Raw genomic sequence first — 22,529 nt, forward strand, 5'->3', positions numbered from 1 at the left:
GAATGTTTACTTTGTTTGTTTTTTTGGTGTCCTAGACCATCAACACAGTTGAAATTGTTTTGTGTCTCAGGTATAATTCCTATTTTGTAGAGGTTTGAAAAGAAAATATCTAGACCTCTATTTTGTTCATGTGAGCACTCTATTATTAACTTTTAAGTTGTGATGTATTCCTTTCACTGTCCTACTATAACTGATCATAGACCCCACAGCAAAAATAAATAGAAAAGTAAAAGGACAAAAAAAGGAATATGATATTGAAGGTATTGTGAAATTTGGGCATTAATGGTCACTAACTTATAATATAAAAAACAATGGAGGGGCAGCTGGGTGGCGGAGTGGATAGAGCGCCGGCCCTGGAGTCAGGAGGACCTGAGTTCAAATCCGGCCTCAATCACTTGACACTTGCTAGCTGTGTGACCCTGAGCAAGTGACTTAACCCCAATTGCCTCACCAAAAAACAAACAAACAAAAAAACAATGGATTATATATCTTATTCTCACTGACCCCTTCTCAATTAAAAAAAGTATTTAGTGAGTGTCCTATGTATAGGTAAGCACTGTACTTCATGGGTTGCAGAGGTTAGGAAAGGGGGGTATTTGATCTAAGAATTCACATACACACACAATCAGAATTAATACAGAATAGAATAGAACCTGCTCTTTGGGGTTATGACTGAGTAGACTATATCAGCATCTATACCTCACCTTCTGCCACTGCCCCATCTAAAACCTCTGCTTTGTGATGTTTAAAATCTAAATTGTGGTCGCCTTAAATCAGAAGCTTCAGCTCCAGTCTAGCCTAGAGTCCCAGCCTGGTTGGGTTCTTCCTGAAGTCCTCCTCCATGAGCCTGCTTTAATCTGGAACCCCTCTGCAAGCTGTTTGTGGAAGCTTTTTTATACATCTGGAACAGAGGCAGTCCTTACACACTGCTTCTAGGTGATTGGTTGGCGTCATCCAAATCCATTGTCTTTGAAGGTGTTCTCAAGTTGAGTTCACAGTCTAGTTTCTGAGAACAATACCTTAAGGGATAGCCAGGTGTGATTACAATCCAATTAACTTAAAGTAGGCTTAATTAGCAGTCAATCACTCTCACTTGATTCAATCAGTATAGATTAATCTCCAGGTGGGTCTTTGAGTATCTGCTAAATCCCATTATTTCATCACATTCCCCCCTTTGTTTCTTCTAGGAACAGGTGTTCCTAGATGAAACAGTAAAAAAATAATTAAGTCTTTGGAAGTCTTTTCTCAGTTCTCTTGTCTTCTTGAAGTGGTAAGATGTCATCAGGAGGAAGCTGGATTCTGGTCTGGAAAGCTGGATTCTTCTTCTTTAACTGAATTGCTGGATTTTTTACTAAACCTTAGCATAGCGTTGTCAATGATCAAATTTAGTACATTCCATTACATTCCCTCCTTTATATAATAGAGGGTTGAGGTAGTTATGCAATCTATAACACTTCTTACCACCATGTGTCTGGATCAAAGCCAAATTTAGTAATGTGTTCATGACACCTGAAAATGTTATGGAAAGGTTATCATACCACATCTCATGGTTTCGAGACATCCAGTAATTGTTCTAGGCCATAGGTGGATGGATTCTGACTATGCCATCAGACTTAGTGAAAGAAAAAGAAAACTTTTAGAAGGGAGAGAGGAAGAAACTGGACTGTGTCCAGCAATTGTGGTCTATATAGTTGCCATCATAAGCAAACCATAGACTTACATGTACCTGTCTCTCCTCCTGTTGTACATATATTCTCTACAGGGCCTATATCAAACTCATTGTAAGAGCAGTTAGTCTCTGAGATAAGTTTCCATAATTCATAAATCTCATATTAATTTCACCAAAGACAGTATGATGGTAAAAATGCATGTTGTGCTGCATAACTGATGATGTACTTGTAATACATACAATAATTCAAAACCATACCCACAATATACATAGTCACAACGACATGTAAATGATATATGAATGTAAATGACTGATATTAGACATTATTACATAATCTTCTTTTAGCAAGTAAAACGTTATCTTATACATGAATTCTCTACCTAGTATGACAGTAACAGATACTTAAAGTGATACACAATTTATCAAAAAGAAATAAGACTCAATATTCAATATGTCCATTGATAAATCAAGCAATAGGTTTTAAACATAATACCATAAACAGACTCATTAAACCCATGGTTCAAAAAAAAAACCCAAATAAACAAGCGGTTTACCTGCAGAAGGAAAAGCTTGTTAAGGTTAAAGAATTTAAGCAGTCAGAACTTGGGGTATGCCGCATTGTTTCAACTGGTTCTCCAATTCTCTGCATGTCAAAGTGGCAGGGGTTTCTGAATTGTCATTAATTTTTCTAATGCTATCATAATGTTCTTTATGGTAGAAAATGTGGAGTTCTCCAGCATCAGTTTTGTCTGTGCCACTGATTTTCAATAGGGGCTGATTCAACTGATGAACTACCACATTCAGCTGATGATGTCTAGCAAATGCTACAATCATATCGTTTCCTCCCCACTTTCCAAGTTGTTTCAATTCATTAACATATTCTTCAAAAGGAGAGTCATTCATTGTAAAAGACTCAAAATCACTTCTGTGGTTAAGCATATAAGAAGCAGATTCTTGTCTGTGTTTGAGATGATTCCTACAGTGACCTTCTAGCTGGTCTGCTAAGGTCCTAAAAAGGCAATTTCCATCTCCTGATACTTTACTGAGTCCCAAAGCATTTAACTGATCAGTGGGACTATCAAATGGGAACTGCCTATTGCTGCTGGGCTCCCTTTGCTCTTTAATAGTTGCTATCTTGCTCTTTAGCATCTACTTGAGTTTTATCTGAAATCTCTTTACCTATGAATGGTGCAGGCTTTACATGAGAACAATGAATCTAACAGACTCCCTTCAGATTCGCATACTCCAAAACAGCTCACAGCACCTCACCTTAGATGAGTGTTTTTAAAAATATATATATTTATAAAAGGTCTACAATGAGACCTCAAATGTAATGTATTTCACCTTTTGTAAAAAAGGATTTTTTATTACTCTTCCCTTGCTTAATGTTCTCCTGAACAAAATAAAAATAAACTCTGTCACTCCATTAGAAAACAAACCCCCAAAACTTGGTACTATGTGCAATCTCCTCCCATGTAGGCCTGGAGGAAATCTCTGATTACCCATCACTGAACATACTGCTAAATTACACACTGTAGAAAATGTACATTAATAGTAAAGAGTAAAATCTATTTAATAAAATAAAAATGTTCTGTAACTTCCATTTAAATACACATCTGAAAAGCTATAAGAGGAGCAATGACTAATTTATAGCCTACTTTCTCCAGTAGGTCTTCCCTGATTAAAGAGGTTTTTAGTCTTGTTTTTGCTCCCTTTTTTTCTTTTTACTTTTTGTTGTTGTTGTTGTTGTTTTGTTTTTTGCAGGGCAGTGAGGGTTAAGTGACTTGCCCAGGGTCACACAGCTAGTGTCAAGTGTCTGAGGCTGGATTTGAACTCAGGTCCTCCTGAATCCAAGGCCAGTGCTTTATCCACTGTGCCACCTAGCTGCCCCCTTTGCTCCCTTTAAATGAAAGGGATATATGTTGATTTTTAACATATAACTTTGTATTGAAGAGCGTACTGTCTTCAGTTTGCCTTACTGCATATTTTTAAAAGCAACAACAGACATGACTGGTAATATGTTTTTATCTATCCTGATAGAATTACACAGATATTCATATTCACTTCTACCTTGAATATACCTTGGTGGGGGAGGGAACCAAAGCATTACCAAATCATTAAATTTGAATCCAAATACACTGTCATAAATTCTTAATATTATAACAGATTACAACTTGGAAAACCTGCATGACAGAAAAAAAAAATTATATAGGATCAGAGCTTTAGAGTTGAAAGAGAATCAGAGGTCATCAATTCCAACCTCATTGGAGGAGACAAAACAGGCCAATGGAAGCCAAATGACCTGTCTAGGGACTCATTGCTATGGACTAAGGTAGGATCTAAATTTAGAGATTCCAGACTAAAAGTCTCTAGTCCTCTCTTTACTAAACTATTCTGCCTCTCCATGTTCTGAATAAATTCTGAAAAGGGGAGATTGTAGCAGAAAAAGCCCCCAAACCAATGATTTTTAAGTAGTATAATGGTCTGAATATAATTCATGTTCCCACAATGAGATGTCTTTGAAAGGAAAAGAGTAATATACTGAAAAACAATACATATTTGAGGTCACACTCAGCTTTTATACAAGCCCGATATGGCAAATGAAATAATATTTTTTCCTTGGGTATATTAAAAACCTATAAATCAGTTTTAGACTTTGAAGATATCTTCCTATATGTATATAAGAAAGATTTCCCATATACAGGAAAAAGCAAAACTCAAACAATCAAAAGACTCTGAGCCACTACCACAAATCTCCAAATCCACAGAATCAGCAGAAATTCAAAAGGACTTTCCTCATGTAGTCACTTATGCATTACACAGCTCCACCTTAGCTCATCTCTTAGTCAACATAGTTCTTCCATTTCATGAAATACAAAATAAGAAGCTGTAAACATCAAAGTAACACAATCTTATGTATTTTATTGAACCAAGATGAGAAAAGGCCACATCCATACTATTTGTATTTTTTTAATAAAAAGGAATTAAATTCTTTTTTCCAGTGACCTTTATGGAAGGAACATGGTTTACATAATCTATTTAAGGATATTAAGCTTAGTTGATATCTCATCCACTGACCTTATATGTACTCCATCCAGTCAATTAGCAAATTCAGGGGTTTTTCCCCCGCCTTATTTACTTATATTTCAGTAGAGGATCTTGTTAAAATGTATAAGGGGTGATGAAAAGTTAGATGATAATAGCAAACAAGCTTGGAGAGCTTTATTGGCATGCACAAGATCACATGGCTTAAAAGTGGCAGAATTAGACTAAAACCCAGGCTGATTTAAAATCCATGGTTCTTTCTTCCAATTCAGGAGAAATCCTGTTTTCTCCCAGCCAAAGAATGTACCCACAAAGTCCTTTTCGATCTTCTATTTTTCCTCTCCCACTTGTTCCATCTACTAGACACTCCTTCCTTCTTTTTTTTCTTTTTTGGCGGGGCAATGGGGGTTAAGTGATTTGCCCAGGGTCACACAGCTGAAACTCCTTCCTTCTTGGGGGGGGGGGGTGCGACTGGCTGCCCCTAGAATGACATAGTTTCCATAACCACCCATCCCAATATTGGCTGCACCTTCACTCATTCTCCTAGTTACCAAATCCAATGGCATTTTCTTAATCCTCATTCCCTTTGAGCTCTCTCCAGCTTTTGACACTGTTGATAACTCTCTCCTCCTTGGAATACTCTCTTCTTTCTAGGTTTTCAAGACACTACTCTCCCCTGATTCTCCCACCTATCTAATTGCTCCTTCTCAGTGTTCTTTCCTGGATCCTCATCCAAAGCACATCCTCTAATCATAAGTATCCCTCAAGGGTCTGTCCTGGTCCCTCTTCCATGTCTCTATATTACTTCCCTTGGTGACTTCATCCGTTCCCATAGATTTAATTCCCATCTCTATACTGATAATTGTGAATTTTACCTATCCTGTTCCAAACTCTCTGCTGACCTCCAATTTTGAATCTCCAACTGCCTTTTAAATATCTCAACCTGGATATCCAATAGACATAGTAAGCTAACCTATCCAAAACAAATCTTACCATCTTTTCCTTTAAAACTTCCCTACCTCCTATCTTCCCTATAACTTCAAAGTGCACCACCATTGTCACACTCAGGCTCCCTCCCAAGGTAAGAGTTATCCTGTACCTCTCACCCCCTATATCCAATCTGTTGCCAAGACAATTTCACTATGCAACGTCTTTCATGAACACCATCTTCTCTCCTCTGACATGACCACCACTCTACTGCAGGGCCTCATTATCCCATGCCTTGGTTACTGAAATACCACTGGTCTACTGGTGGATCTGCTTGCTTCAAGTCTCTCCTCACTCCATCCACCCTCCATTCAGCCATCAAACAAATTTTCCTAAAGCCTAGGTCTGATCATCATCACTCTGTACTCAATAAATTACAATAGCTTCCTATTATGTCTCGGGTCAAATACAAAATTCTCTGTTTTGCATTCAGAGTTTTTCATAACCTAACCCTCTCCTACCTTTCTAGTTTTCTTATACCTTACTCCCAGACATGTGCTCTTCAATCCAGTGACACTGACCTCCTGGCCTGTGACAAACAAGACATTCTATTCTCAGTTCTGGCTGTCCCCCAAGCCTGGAATGTTCTCCTTCCTCCATTCTGTCTACTGACCTCCCTGGCTTCTTTGGAGTCCCAACGAAAATCCTACCTTTCTTAGGAAGCCTTCTAATTCAGGTGCCTTCCCTCCAACAATTATCTTTTATTTGTCCTATCTATAGCTTGCTTTGTATATATTTGTTTGCGTGTTGTCTCCCCTATTAGATTGTAGGCTCCTTGAGGGCAAGGACTGTCATTTGCCTCTTTTTGTATCCCTAGCATTTAACAAGCAGAGTGCCGGGCACATAACAGGTGCTTAATAAATGTTTACTGACTAACTGATTTCTCTCTCTCTTCAATCTGGGATTCCATGGCTTTGCTTCTGGTTTCTAAACAAACATGACAGGGAATGTTGTATTCTTCAAAGCCATCACCCTCAGGAAATACTTATTTAAGCCATGCTGCTAATGCTCAAAATATGTCTGAACTTTTCATGTGTAATTACTATCCACATTTTTGGAAATATTTTTTTGAGGACTCTCAATGGAAGCAAATGATGCATTAGATTTAATCTGGGGGCAAGAGCCAGAAAATATCCACAACATGTCTGTGATTATGCTGAGCATTTAAAGGGTAGAACACTATTTTAATCCAAAAATCACATTTTGCTATAAAGTAATTAATTTGGTTATGTTTTATTTATAAACTGGTTCTCAAGCTACTTTCAAAAGAGGAGTTCTAGGAGGTAGCTAGGTGGCACCGTGGATAAAACACCGACCCTGGATTCAGGAGGACCTGAGTTCAAATATAGCCTCAGACACTTGACACTTACTAGCTGTGTGACCCTGGGAAAGTCACTTAACCCTCATTGCCCTGCAAAAACAAAAACAAAACAAAACTCCAAATAAACAAGAGTTCTAGACATGTTTTGGGCAATGGTATCATCACTATGACAAATCTATATGTTGACTCCCAACGTGACTACCTTCAATAGAACAATACTCATTTAAGTTCATCTCATTGCTTGTTCTCTTACATAAGATAGAAAAAAACCTCAACAACAGTATACTTAACAAGAGTGAATTTAGGGGCAGCTAGGTGGCGCAGTGGATAGAGCATCGGACCTGGATTCAGACCGTGAATACCTCTATGAGAAAATAAACTTATTTTCCAAATTTATAACCTTCTGAGAGTAATGTGCTGACTGGCAGAAAATGCAGTCATATAAATTTACTCATGTTAAAAGCTTGCATCAGGGGCAGCTAGGTGGCGCAGCGGATAGAGCACCGGCCCTGGATTCAGGAGGACCTGAGTTCAAATCCGGCCTCAGACACTTAACACTTACTAGCTGTGTGACCCTGGGCAAGTCGCTTAACCCCAATTGCCTCACCAAAAAAAAAAAAAAGAGTGAATTTAGCTCCATAGTAATCTGATGATGTGAAAGGGGGAAAAAAATAAACCTATCTCTTTTTTTTAAAAAAAGCTTTATTTTATACTGTGCTTCCTGTTTATAAACTATTACAGATATGCAGGATTAGGCATTTTTCTCTTTTGTGAGATACCTGTCTGAAGTCCTACCTACTGAGGTGATATTTTCCAGTCATTGAACTTTTTTTTTAGAAAAGGAATTAAAATGTTTCCATACTGCCATCATTCATATAATGATGAAGCTTGGTCAGTAGTTGGTTATTTTCCCTAATAAAATGGATTTAATGCATTTAATATGAATATAGTTATTGACAACTCAAAATTTCTTGACTTTGTACAGGTCTTCCTAACTCCAGAACTAGTGCTTTATCCACTGTGACATCTATATGCCCCTATTTGATTATTTAGTACTCCCCCCACCCAGAGGTGGGGGAGGAATCATGTTTTAATGCTACTCAATTCTCCCACAATGGCTAGTAGAGTGATGGATACAGAATCCAAGAAAAAACACTGATTGATTAGTCTGTTCAGGATATCACCAGTATAATTCACAGAAAAATAAATGCCCCATATGCTATTTTAAATGAACAATTTAAATTATTGGTAATTTAAAAAATAATATTTTAAAGAGTTAATAAAGTTAATAAGAATGGAACTAGGTAGTCTACATTAATATATACCTAGGGTTACTATAATCAATTTGGTCTCTATGCACAAGACCTGTGGCTGACATCATCTGTATTTTATCCAAGGATACCAAAGTTGAAAGACCATAATTAAGAGGAGCAGGAGAAAAGAAAAATTTGTATAACATTTTACAATGAATTACATATAACTAAAACAATTGTCCTAAGTGAAATCAAAGTTGTTTGACCACTTTTCTTCAGTATGGCTGTCCATATTTAACCTACCTTGCAAAAAACAGTTAACCAATTCATGTACTTTTTCTTTTCTCTTCTTTTACTTTTTCTTTTCTTTTCTTTTTCTTTTTTTCAGGGCAACGGGGGTTAAGTGATTTGCCCAGGGTTACACAGCTAGTAAGTGTCTGAGGCTGGGTTTGAACTCAGGTCCTCCTGAATCCAAGGCTGGTACCTTATCCATTGCACCACCTAGCTGCCCTGAAATGAGATCATATTTGGGTTTTTTTGTTTGTTTGTTTTTGCAGGGCAATGAGGGTTAAGTGACTTGCCCAAGGTCACACAGCTAGTAAGTGTCAAGTGTCTGAGGCCAAATTTGAACTCTGGTCCTCCTGAATCCAGGGCCAGTGTTTTATACACTGCGCCACCTAGCTGCCCACTCACGCACTTTTACTATATAGGAAGCTCATTGTCAAACCTCACAAAAAAGATGCCTACCTTTATTCCACTGAACTAACAAAGCATGAACAGTCCAAAAAAGAGAACCAAATCTTCTAGTTGGTAACAATAAAGTATTAGTCTATTATATACGTGATGGTGAAAATATTGAAATATAAATTAACCTATCCTTCCAACATATACATAGAAAAATAGGACTTAAATACTTGAATAACTATTCTTTGCATTCAAGTTACATTTCATAAAACAATGCATTACTTAAAGCATCCTATTGGGTTTAAAATGTATTGCCTGTTCTTTTACTAACTTTAGCTGAATTTTATTATTTTCCTTTATGGACTATTAGTTTTTCTATGTAATGCAAAGCTTAAAGATTGTGGCTTTGGAAGAGCATTAACACTATTAAAATATTGCTAAAGTTTAATTTGCATTAAAATGTAGTAATAAGAAAATTATTATAGCCAAAACTTGAACTGGGAACTGGAGTCAAGAAAATGTTTAAGGTATTTGACCATCACTATTTGAAATGAATTCATAATGGAAATCAGCCTTAAACTACCAAAGCTTTTTTGTAGATTATTTAAGAAATGCTTGTTGTTTCCTCTCTTTAAAAAGTGCATTATTTTACCTGAAGTATCTCTTTCCATTCTCATGTTTATTTTATAGATCTTTTGAAATCTTATCTTACAATTATTTATGGGGGAAGGGGTAGGGAGAGTGAAAAAGACTTACCAGAAATCAGTTTATTTGCATTATTTTGCTTTAATCATGAGATATGTAAAATATGAAAAGATAAGAAAAAGAAAATAGCTCTTCCATCAGTCAACTAAAGCTCTTTAAGTAATCAGCACTTCAGTTTATCAAAGAGATCCTTAATGCTTACTGAATACATCTGGAGAGGGAAAAATCTGCATAATTTATATTAGTGTCTAATTTTGCCTCCTCATTGGTATTCATGTACTAACACAATGCCATACACACCTCCCAATAAATATTTGTTGGATGAAATAATAGACTCATTAATTCAATTGGCAAGTTAACTATCTGAGAATTGAGGCTACTGTTTTAATATGTATTTCATATAAAACTGGTCATAATATTGCAAAAAGAATGTATGCCTCCTGAGCACAGTCAGTTCACCATATATGACTAACACACACAAGCATGGTAAAGAGATGAGATATAGATTGTATAGTCATGGCAAATGAAGGACCTATTCTAGTTTTTAACATGCCACAATTGCCACATAACTGATAACTAAATTAGCACAGCTGAATTAACTCATTCTAAAACTATTCTGAAGTAGTACTTCAGGCAAGAGTCAAGGATTAACAAGAGGTTAACAAGCTGATGTCAGGAGCCACAGGCTAGTGACTGGGTATAAATGAAGGAATTACTGTAGTCAAGAGATTAAACAGTGGGGCAGGTGACAGAGAATAAGGAGTCAGTGTCATTCATGGGAATCAGGGACATGGGGTAGAGCCTAAGTCTAAAGTTTAAAGTTCAAAGAGTAGAACACAAGAACACCAAAGTCATAATTCAGAGTCAAGGTTAAAAGATAGAGAAGAAGCAAGCAAGGAGTAACAGGACCCAGAAACCCAGGACCACATTGAAGACTGCTACTGAACAACAACAAAATGTCAGAGTTTTGCGGCTTTTTAAAGAAAGCAATTACTACAACACTAATAATATATTTGATGGAGGGAGATTGTTCTCAGTTGGGCCTGACTAAGGCCAATCTTGTTTATATTCAATATTGGAACAAAATGAAACACAGAAAGGTCATTCACGAATTAATAAAGCCATGGCAGGATATTCAACAAAGGTATACACTGAGGACACCTAAAGCTGATTCAGCTGAGCAAAGCTCCCTTGCCTGAGTTGCCCATCATTTTCGACCCATTAAAGAGCATCTAGAACTCATTGATGGTAGTTCTGAACTCAGGAAACCAGAAAGTAAAGGCAACAGCCTGAGCCCTTAGTCCCCTTAGGCAGTCAAATTTCAATGATGGTTTTAATACCTTTAAAAAAAAAAAACTGGGGGGGGCAGCTAGGTGGCACAGTGGATAAAGCACTGGCCCTGAAGTTGGGAGGACCTAAGTTCAAATCTCACATCAGACAATTACCAGCTATGTGACCCTGGGCAAGTCACTTTACCCCAAGTGCCTTAAACATCCAGAGCCATCTCCAGTCATCTCGATCTATATCTTGCCACTGGACCCAGATGGCTCTGGCTGGTGACTTTGCACAGCCCTGCCTCACTTAAATCCAATTCACTGCAAGTCATGACATCACCCTGATTTCATGGTTCTCTTTGAGAATGAACGACAAACAACATTTCCACCCACTTGAGACCCAACAGCAGAATTTAAGTTCCTCAAAAAAAGGAACTATTTTTATCATTTTAATGACAAAAACACTTTGCCAAAAAACATTAAGTTGTTTCTTTAGCCAGGTATTGATTATTATACTTTATCAATGTAAACTGTGTAAATTAATTGTTTAGATGGTGAAGCCCATTAAAAATGCCTTTGTCCTTTACACAGTTTTTCTTTTTATATAGTTCTACTAAACAGATGACTTAGTATAAAGTGAGAATGAGTCAAAGGCTTAGAAGGGATCCTCTCTGTTATAGACCAAAATGCAGAAAAGGACTTGATTGCTAAGTACCAATCCAAGGGGGGAAAAAAGATTAAAAACCTAAGACAAAGGAAATCTCTCAAGGACTTTTCAACACCCCAATTGAGACGTTTTCTTTTCTTTTTTTTTTTTTTAGTGAGGCAATTGGGGTTAAGTGACTTTCCCAGGGTCACACAGCTAGTAAGTGTTAAGTGTCTGAGGCCGGATTTGAACTCAGGTACTCCTGACTCCAGGGCCGGTGCTCTATCCGCTGCGCCACCTAGCTGCCGGAGACGTTTTCTTAATTTAATATATTTTTCCTGGGACCAGAGAATCATGGATTTAGAATTTGAAGGTTCCTAAAAGGTCATCTAGTCAAATTCCTCATTTACAGATAACAAACTAAGGTCCAAAGAACTTAAGTGACTGGTCCAAGGTTGTATGGGCATAAATGAAAGAGTTTGAATGCCACGTCCTCTTATTGTGATTCTAGTGCTACCTTTTCAAGAAATGTATTTTCTTTACATTCTGTTTCAGAAATTATGTGTCTATTCTCAGATGCAAAGCTTGAAAGGCTGATTTGTATTTTTTTTATTTTCCTAAATCAGTTAATAACAAATCTCTTTTATTCTTCTTCACTATTACCTGAATAATGCCAGCTTTAGATTTCCTAGGCTTAAACAAGTCTAAAATATATGCTGATAGACATACTTTTCTTTTGCAGTAATATCTTTCATGTTATCAAAGAAGGAAAACATTCTACAGGCAGATGTTTTTACATTAGTTTCACTGCAGATGAATAACTTCCACAAAACAGCTTCCAATTTGCACTTAGGTCACTGATGCTACAACACATTCATGATATTTAATTGATCACTTTTTGAATTTACTCAGAATTATCTGAATGCTTTCAATATGAAAATGTTAAACAGCATAAAAAAGTTTCAGAATGGAAGCATATCACTATCCCACAACAGAAGCACAACAGAAAACCAAGACACTCTGAACTTCAAGCTTCATCAAGATGCCAAATTTAGGGACAAGATGATATATCATCAAAAGAAACCTCAACAAGCAAGTTTAAATTCATTGTATTACCTGAGGCATTAACATTATACTGTATATATAGCAAACTATGAAAGAATTTGCTGGTGATATTTAAACTTGAAACTTATTTATATCTGGTCACTTCAAATTATAATTAATTTTCATTCTTGGCTAGCTTTTCATCTTTGATGTTATTGTGCAGATTTTTATGCTGTAAATATGAAATTGAAGGGTATCAGATTAACTGAAATTCTTTATTTCCACCGAAATGAGACAACATAACCAGAGTAGATAATCTTGAAACTGATGCAAGCTTTTTTTTTTGGGGGGGGGGTGAGGCAATTGGGGTTAAGTGACTTGCCCAGGGTCACACAGCTAGTAAGTGACAAGGGTCTGAGGCCGGATTTGAACTCAGGTCCTCCTGAATCCAGGGCCAGTGCTCTATCCACTGTGCCACCTAGCTGCCCCTGATGCAAGCTTTTAACATGAGTAAATTTATATGACTGCATTTTCTTCCAGTCAGCACATTACTCTCAGAAGGTTATAAATTTGGAAAATAAGTTTATTTTCTCATGGAGGTATTCACGGTCTCTATTTTTTGTAGAGAGATAATTTGAAAAGATTCTTAACACAAATGAAAAATGAAGGTTTTACTAAAAGGCAATAAACTTAAATAACTAATGTTTTAATAAAATTTGACTGAACCAGAAAATAATGCTCATTGCAAAAGCATAAAAACTATCACTGTTATTGATGTACAGTCTCTCTAAATGCTTAACATGTCACCAGAATCCTTCAAAAAATGTTAAATGTTATTCAGTAATCTTAATGTTTCCTAAGTATAAATGGGCAATGATGCTTCATATATCAACACAAAAGTCTGATTTACTTTCTTGTTCTCCAAATCTGTCTATTATAAACTTTTTTTGTTGTTTTGGTTTTGGTGGGGCAATGAGGGTTAAGTGACTTGCCCAGGGTCACACAGCTAGTAAGTATCAAGTATCTGAGGCCAGAATGATAAACTCGTTTTTTTTAATATGATAAACTCTTGATAAGAGACATCCTAACCAGTCAAACAGAATTAGTCAAGCATAAAGCAGTTACTACTGGTTCAGAAACAGAAGAAAGGCATTGTTATTGCTTAAGAACCAAGGTATATTAAGGCTATATCATTAAGATCACAGGAACTGGGGGCAGCTAGGTGGCGCAGTGGATAAAGCACCGGCCCTGGATTCAGGAGGACCTGAGTTCAAAACCAGCCTCAGACACTTGACACTTACTAGTTGTATGACCCTGGGCAAATCACTTAACCCTCATTGCCCCACAAAAAAAACAAAAAAAACGGATCATAGGAACCAGCATAGATCTTAGAGATCTAGGCTAAAGGTGTCAAACTCAGGGTACTCTGAACAAGATGATAATGTAACTAGGAAATATTTAACAAACCATATAAAATATAATAAAACATAAGTAATGTTAACTTGTGGTTTTCTAAGTCAATATGTGGCCAGCAGGGATTAATTTCTGTTTTTAGTTTGACTCTGTTGCCTACTCAATTATATCAAGATAAGAAAAGCTATCATTTAAGAAACACATTAAAAAGTTCTGAATCCTAAAAATTTGAAGTTGTATATTAGTACATCATATATGCATGTGTATACACCCATAATTGATAGTAGCTACATATTAGCACTTAAAACTTCACTAAGATATTGGAGACACCATATATGTGTGTGTGTATGCATGTATATATAATTTTTCTAGGATGAGATTTGGTGAACTCACCATTATGCTGTTATAAGTACATCAATGTAAAGTCTGCTATAAAGTTTATTCTTGGTTTTTCTCCTTCGCAATCCATTATGCATATAGCTATATTAATAATAATAAAATTAATAAAGAATATTAATATAAATCTAGGCATAATAAGTGCTATTCAACTCGGGAAGAGGAGAAATATATAGCAAATCAGCTATGCGCATTTACTTTCTGAATGTTCCTAAAGAACAAGTATTAATTTTGTCATTGTAATGATTTCTTATACTCTTTAAGCATACTATATGACTAGTTTTAGAGGGTTTATGATAAAACCTTATAGACAGAAATAATACCAATAAACTAAAAACTTTTATCTTATTTTCATGCTGAAGAAGTCTCCAGAGGGCATATGGTATGCACCTGAAATGACATGTTTCCAAATGAATTCTAAGCTAAAAATTAATATAAAACTGTTAAGAATTTTCCAAATCTGGATTGCCCAATTATTCACTCTCTCACACCTTCATCCTCTTTAGACTTCATTTACAACTATCTAGTCCAACTAAGCTTGAGGAATTTAAATAACAGCAAGAATGTACCTTTGCATGCTATGTATTTATGGAAATTCAGAAACAATTGACCACTCAGTTAAGTTCACTACATTTCTAAAGGGAAAAAGAAAGATAAGGGAAAAGAAAGAATTGTGTGGGATATCAGGGTTTTTAAATCTACCTATTGATGATAAAATATCTATAAAAATAAGTATGTAAATAGTTGTGAATGCTTCATATGAAAATTGAAACAAAATCTATTGACCCAGAAGACAGACCTCAAAAAAAAGGAACATAAGTAAGGCACATACCATTTATGCATGACAATAAGATGGATAATAAACATTGCTTACATTTTTACAGCACTTTACATGTTACAGAGCAGGTTCTACATGACCATGCAGAGGCAAGAAGTACAAAAAGTAACTCCATTTTATAGATGAGAAAACTGCACATTAGAGAGGTGGAGGGGGGTGGGTGGGGGAAGGAGTTTCAGAATCATTCCCTCAAACCTAGATTACCTGAATCCACATCCTATGTTATCTTTACTACCAATAAAATTTATATTTTGGGGAAGCAGCTAGGTGGCGCAGTGGATAGAGCACTGGCCCTGGATTCAGGAGGACCCAAGTTCAAATTCGACCTCAGACACTTGACACTTACTAGCTGTGTGACCCTAGGCAAGTCACTTAACCCCAACTGCCTCACCAAAAAAACCAAAAAAGCCCAAACAAACAAAATTTATGTTTTTTAATCCCAATTCAGAAAAGTTCTATCTGTAGTTTTTGGCAAATGTGTTACTCTGTTCCCCCCGCCCCCAAGTCTTGTAATTCTGCTCACTTGTAAAATGCATAAACTTCAAGAGGGTTCAAAAAGCTCAGATTCCATGTCTGCCATATTACTACTTGTATGACCATACATAGCTCATTTAACTTTTCTGAGCCTTGGCTTTCTCATATGTAAAAAGAGAATTGGACTAGATGACACTTCAGGACTGCTCTTATTCTAAATTTGTGACGTCATGACTCTATAAATAAAGATAAATAAACTTTGACCTAGCAAACTTCCCTAAACTAATTAAAAATGAAAAACCTATGCATTCTAAGAATTAAGAATATGGGATAATTACTACTTCCTGAGGGTTTAAATTACTATTCCTCACAGGTGCTGATGCCTATCAACTGAAAATGTGTGTGTGGGAGGAGGGGGGGGCAGCTAGGTGGCTCAGTGGATAAAGCACTGGCTTCAGGTGCTGGATTAGGGAGGACCTGAGTTCAAATCCTACCCGAGATACTTGACACTTACCAGTGGAGTGATCTTGGGTAAGTCACTTAACCCTCATTGCCCCACCAAAAAAAAATTAGTAATGTGTAACGATTGGAATAACGCCACCTGCTGTATACTTACTGTAGAAGAGTTCTGCCCATGAAGGGAAGGTCTTTGAGGGCAAGACCAGGAGTCAGGAAGTGACGCGGACTAGTGGGAGGAGGACGGAAAAGACTGGCGCTCAGTCTCGCTCTCTTTCCTCTGGACTCTGGCGGAGAAGGGAGCTAGAAATGTGCTCTCCCTTTAATAGATAGGAATCTAGGCCTTTTTCTCTCTCTTTACCAAATTCTTATTCTCCTTAATAAATGCTTAAAAGTCTAACTCTTGCTAAAGCTTATAATTTATTGGCGACCACTCATTAGATATTTTAGACAGACTAGCTAGAATTTTAGCCCTTAACAAATGTCACCTTCAATAGATAAAATAAATTCTGTGATGGGACAGAAAAGGTACTGGTATTAGAGAGCCTTCCACTTTCCTTCCCACATCCTTCTTGACACTACATCCATATGCAACCTCAATCTTCCAAAAGGGTGTGACATGAAGACTGGGGAGAAACAATGTCAGTATCTTCTTTCTAATGCACTGCTACCCACTAGTAGTAGTAGGCCTCTACCAGTCGCTGACAACCATGGATTAGTCCTGTGAAGAGCCACAGACCACTCCTCACACCCAATCACCATAAGCTCTGCTTTATAGAAAAGTACAAGGGAAAAGAGTAGACAAAGAAAAAAGGTTCCTTGGAAGAATTGCTGTGATAGTACTAGAGGTATTGAGAACTGGATGAAGCCTGCATCATGAAACTATTTTACTTGCAAAGTGTTAAGTGTCATTTTCACAAATGATTGGGGGGGGAGGGGAAGGTAGGGAGAAGAGGGAAGCAGGGAGAGAGAATGAGTCTTGTTTAAGATCCAATACATGCCAAGGTAAGCAAGTCATACAGTATACCTCTATTTCCTCAATTTCCTTAGATTACAAGGCAGGAACTAGTAAGAACATATCAGAGCTTCCAGCTAGTTATAATTTATAAGTGTTTTACTGAAAATTCCACATTGATGAAAGAAAACCTATTAAGTAGCTAAGATAAGGCAAACATATCCAAGAACCATATGTGAAATATCACAGTTGGGAACATTGGTCCCCAACATTAGTTTCCATGGAAATTGTCATTAACTACTCCTTTGAATTTTTTAAAATTTATTTATTTTGTTTATTGACAAAACAATCTTGAAATATGCATAAAGTACTAAAATTACAAAATTGAATGCACCAGTAAACTGCTATAGACATTTTAAACATGCACCAGATCATCTAATTTATACTTAATGTATTTGAGTGTCTGTGAGTGTGTAAATGCCTGTCAATAAAATGGCTGTTATAAAGGCACTTGACAAACAGGAAAACTTAGCAGGGGAAGGTGAAAAACAGCTGTGGTCATTTTTGTGGCAATTAACCATTACAATCTAATAGGATACTGATGTTGATTGCTTCGTCTTTTATGAAGGAAACACATTAGAACAATGAAATGGGCTTTAGACAAATTAGGTGGGTCATTCGTCTGCTACTTATAAAATGACTAAGGGTATGTTGAGTTTGAAACAGAGAAGTTGAGTTCTATTGTAAAAATATTAAAAACTTCAATTATCAGACATTGATAGATATATAGCACCAAACTAATAAAGGTTAAATTAATCAATATCTAAGGAAAAAGGAATTTTTATTCCAAGTTGGGTGCTGATAAACTCATCAAGTCATATGAATAAAGTAAAACAATTTAATCTCTTAGAAGCAGTTTGGTGGTACAGTGGATAGAGTGCACAGCCTAGAGTCAAGAAGACTCATCCTCCTGCGTTCAAATCTGGCCTCAGATACTTACTAGTTGTGTGTGACCCTAGGCAAGTTACTTAACTTTCTTTTTTCAGTGTCCTCACCTATAAAATGAGCTGGAGAAGGAAATGGTAAACTAGTCCAGTAATTTTGCCAAGAAAATCCCAAATGGGGTCATGAAGAGTTGGACACAACTGAAATGATCCAACACAACAATAACAACCACCACCTTATAAGGAAAAATAAGTAAGGAAAAGGTGTTTCTACCTGAGGGGCCAAAAAACACCACCACAGATGACATATAGGTACTTCTTAGCACACCACATCTTCCAACTAGTCTTGCAAAGTACCATGCTTCATTGCTAACTTGACAGTCATCCTAACTATGTTGCTTATACTCAATGTATTTTGTAACTGCAACAAACAAATGAGAGAAGTGGAAACAAGCTAGAAATTATTTGTTGCAATTGTTTCTTATTGAGTATTCTGATATAACTGGGTTCTATAGTTTTACTGTAAATTCAGTGATTTCAATTTTACTATATGTACTCACATTTGACAAGGAAAACAAAAAAGAATGAGATTGTTTTGTATTTTGCAGTCAAAACAAAAGAAATAGGAGTCTCCTAATGGCACTAACAATACATAGTAAATACATTGGCATGTACACCAACATACCAAATATATGTAAATAGTAGTGTTCGCCTTAAAATCAGTAAAAGAATCAAAGAGAAAGCTTAGGTAGTTACACTTATTTCCATGATGGATGGAGAAGAGAAGGTAAATAGGGAGAGAACTTTACTAAATATATTACTGCACTTTATCTATAATGCAAGGAAATAGATTTCTTTGGAGGAGTGCCAGCAGAGTAGGCTTGTGATTACATCAGTTTGTGGAACTCCCAGTGTGAAAACTCCCTCCATCAATGCAAAATGGCAACTCATTTGTCACTCAGAGTCTTAGAGTTATCCTGGACACTGAGAGATTAAGAGACTTACCTACTAGTACAGAGCTAATATGTTTCAGAGGGAGGTTGAACGTGGGCTTTTCTTGGCTCTAAAGTCAGCCTTCTTTCCATTCTAAGCTACAGATGCTCTAATTAAATATACACAATGGTTACTTTAAAAGCATGATTTTTATTGTAAATTTTGGCTACACTAGATTTTTTTTTTAATCAAAAGTCACTTAAAAAGGCCCATTGGTGCCAAGCCAAGACATCCTCTGATAAGGTCCTTGTTAAACTGAAGTTTGTAATGCAGTATTTTCCTATAATGAACATGTCCCAAAAATTGTTCATAGGGGGGAAAAATGAAGTCTTTTTAACAGCTGCCTGAATTACCTTTGATTCATTTTCTATGCAAATACAATACTCAGAAATGACTATGACTAAAATGAATAAATGAACTATAACTACAAACCTTTTTAGGGAAGTAACTATTCATTATGTTTTATTGCTAAGAAATTATAAATCTTCACTTACATTTACAGGAAATTTTAGAGGAAGCATTAATTCACAACACTTTGCTAGGCACTTGTAGAGATGCAAAGTTCAGTAAGACCTAGTCCCTGTTCTCGTGAGCTTATGATCTAGTAGGAAAGAAAATGAGAATTTGTAGAGAATTTAAGGAGAATCAACATAAAAATGATTCTCATAGATAATCTTTAGTTCTCATGAAATACAGAATGAGAAAAGCTACTATAAATATGCCTTCAAACATTCTCTTTAGAGCTGGGCATTATCCAAGGTGTACCATTCTTGGGTTTTTAAATTTGCCAGACTATTCATGCAGAAAAATATATCTGTATGATTCTATTTTTCCATTACTACTAAATGAGCTTTCCTCATGCTGAAAATCTGCCAAACCATTATACAAAAGTAAGGATGGAAAACACAGGTCAAACTTATTCCAGTTCCCATGTTCTTTTCAAAAAATTTAATCAGAAATTGCTTTTTACATGCATTTAAAACACTGTCTGCACTATGCTATTTTATTGTTTACTAAAAAAACATTAAATAAAAACATCTAGGTGAAATTATTTGAGAATATTTGTTTTCTCTTGTTTAGTTGTGATTCTCCCCCGCCCCCCCCCCAAAATGTATCTCTTTATAGTGATCTTGCCAATATGGTATTTCATACTCAGAAAAGAAGTCATTAAAGACAAAAAAAATTACATATACATATACTTTTATACATGTATGTATGTGGGTGCATGTACATGTGTGTGTGTATGTTTAGGTCCAAATAACTATTCAAAGATCAACTTAAGCAAATTTTCAAAGGCAACACATCAAATTTCTCAAAACTTTCAAAGTTGGCATGACAATTACCTCAAAAGTATTCATCATACTATTATGGTTTTTCATATTACAACCTTGAGAGGAAGGTAAAGCAAATTATTTCAATGTTATAGGCAAGAAAACTGAGATGCAAAGTAGTGACATGACTTATTCGGGGTCACTTGTATAATAAGTGACAACTACAACTTGAAAATTGCCCAAGACTTTTTTCTAGATTTCCTCTTTAATGTTCTTCTTAAGGCTAAAAACACTGGGCCTTTGAACTACTATGTGGAGGTTTCTGAAGTATATTGATAAGGCTAATTTTAAATGTCCTTTTGTAAGACCCATCTCATCCTTCCTATGCTTATACCTTGACCAACATGGTGGTAAAGAACCTTGGGCTTGGTATCAGAAGATATGAGTTCTATTTCTTCCTATGCTACTAAATTGCTCTGTGATCTTGGGAAAATTATATCCCTTCTCTGGGGCTTAAGTGCCTTTTCTGTAAAATCAGGGTAATATTTGTACCACATCCTTCACAAGGATCTTGTGAAGGAGGAAAAGTCAAAGAGTTATTATCAATATTTGAACCATAAGGAAATGAAACTAGATAATCTCTAAGGTGCCTTCCAATCACTTTTAATTCTATAATTACCCATTAATTTTCTTGGTAGTATATTTTCCCCCTTGCAATGCTATTCCCTGAACTACCATTTAGGGTGGCATTGATTTTAAAAAATAACCCAGGAAGAGCTTTGGAAAGAAAGGCTAACTAAGATACTATTGATAGAGTTATGAACTGGTCCAACCAATCTGGAAAGCACTGGAATTATACTTAAAAAAAAAGAAGAACAAAAACAAAAAAACTAAAATGTTCATAGTCTTTGTCTTAGACATTCACTGTCAGGCATATTCTCCAAGGAGATTGATGACACAAAGGTCCCAGATGCACCAAAATATGCATAGTGGTACTATTTGTCTAACAAAGAACTGGAAATAAAGTAGGTTGCTGACCAGAAATTGGAGAATGTCTTAACAAATTATGGTACATTAATATAATAAAGGGGAAGCTAGGTGGCACAGTGAATAGATCACTGGAATAGATCACTGGACCTGGACTCAGGAAGACTTCTTTTACTGAGTTCAAATCTGGCCTTAGACACTTACTAGCTTTGTGATACTGGGCAAGTCACTTAACCCTGTTTGCCTCAGTTTCCTCATCTGTAAAATGAACTGCAGAAGAAAATGGCAAACCACTCCATCATCATTGCCAAGAAAGCCCCAAAAGGGGTCAAGACAAGTTGGACACAACAACAAAATATAATAAAATATTACTAAGCTGTCAGAAATTATGACTGTGAAGTTCAGAGAAATATGAAAATTATGACATTGTACATTAGTACAATGATAAGCAGAACCAGGAAAAATATACACAATGACAGTAAAAATATAAATGTGGGGGGAAAACAATAAAAAGAACCTGAATGCTGTGTAATTAAAATGACCAAGTTTACTTTTGATGAGGAAATAAGAAAATGCACCTCCCTCCCTTCACTGCAAAGGTAGAGGACTTTGGGCATGCAAAATTGCAAATATTGTCAGACAAGTGAAAAGTTGGTTAGTTTTATGGAACTGCTTTCCCCTTTCTTTTATACTGTTACAAGGGATGGCTCAATAATGAGGGCAGGAAGAGGGACATATTTGGAAATGAAGATGATGTAAAAACAAATAATTTCAATGAAAACTTTTAAAGTAAAGAAATCTATATTTTGAAGCAATTAGGGCTAAATCAAGGTTCTCCAGTTTGGGAATCTCATTAAAAGCCCCTTAAAATTCCTATTGATTAAATTCAAATATCAGCTCTATAAATACTTATCTTAAGAAAGAAAGAAAAAGAAAGGAGGGAAGGAAGGAAGGAAGGAAGGAAGGAAGGAAGGAAGGAAGGAAGGAAGGAAGGAAGGAAGGAAGGAAGGAAGGAAGGAAGGAAGGAGGAAAAGAAAATGATAATTGGCCAAGGCCTAAATACAATTCAACTCTAAGGCTAATGAAAGCTTAAATACTTCATTTTTCCCCATAAATAAATAAAAACAAGAATGAAATTAAAAACACCTTGAAAAATAGAGGTACTTAAAATACC

General features: G+C 36.1%; 1 protein-coding gene across 4 annotated transcripts in view; it reads right to left on the reverse strand.

Moving 5' to 3' along the window:
• PHKB (phosphorylase kinase regulatory subunit beta) overlaps positions 1–22,529 on the reverse strand; it is a 250,960-nt gene that overhangs the window by 224,442 nt on the left and 3,989 nt on the right. The window lies entirely within an intron of this gene.

This window comes from Dromiciops gliroides, chromosome 2 (genome assembly GCF_019393635.1).
Source record: "Dromiciops gliroides isolate mDroGli1 chromosome 2, mDroGli1.pri, whole genome shotgun sequence".
NCBI lineage: Eukaryota > Metazoa > Chordata > Mammalia > Microbiotheria > Microbiotheriidae > Dromiciops > Dromiciops gliroides.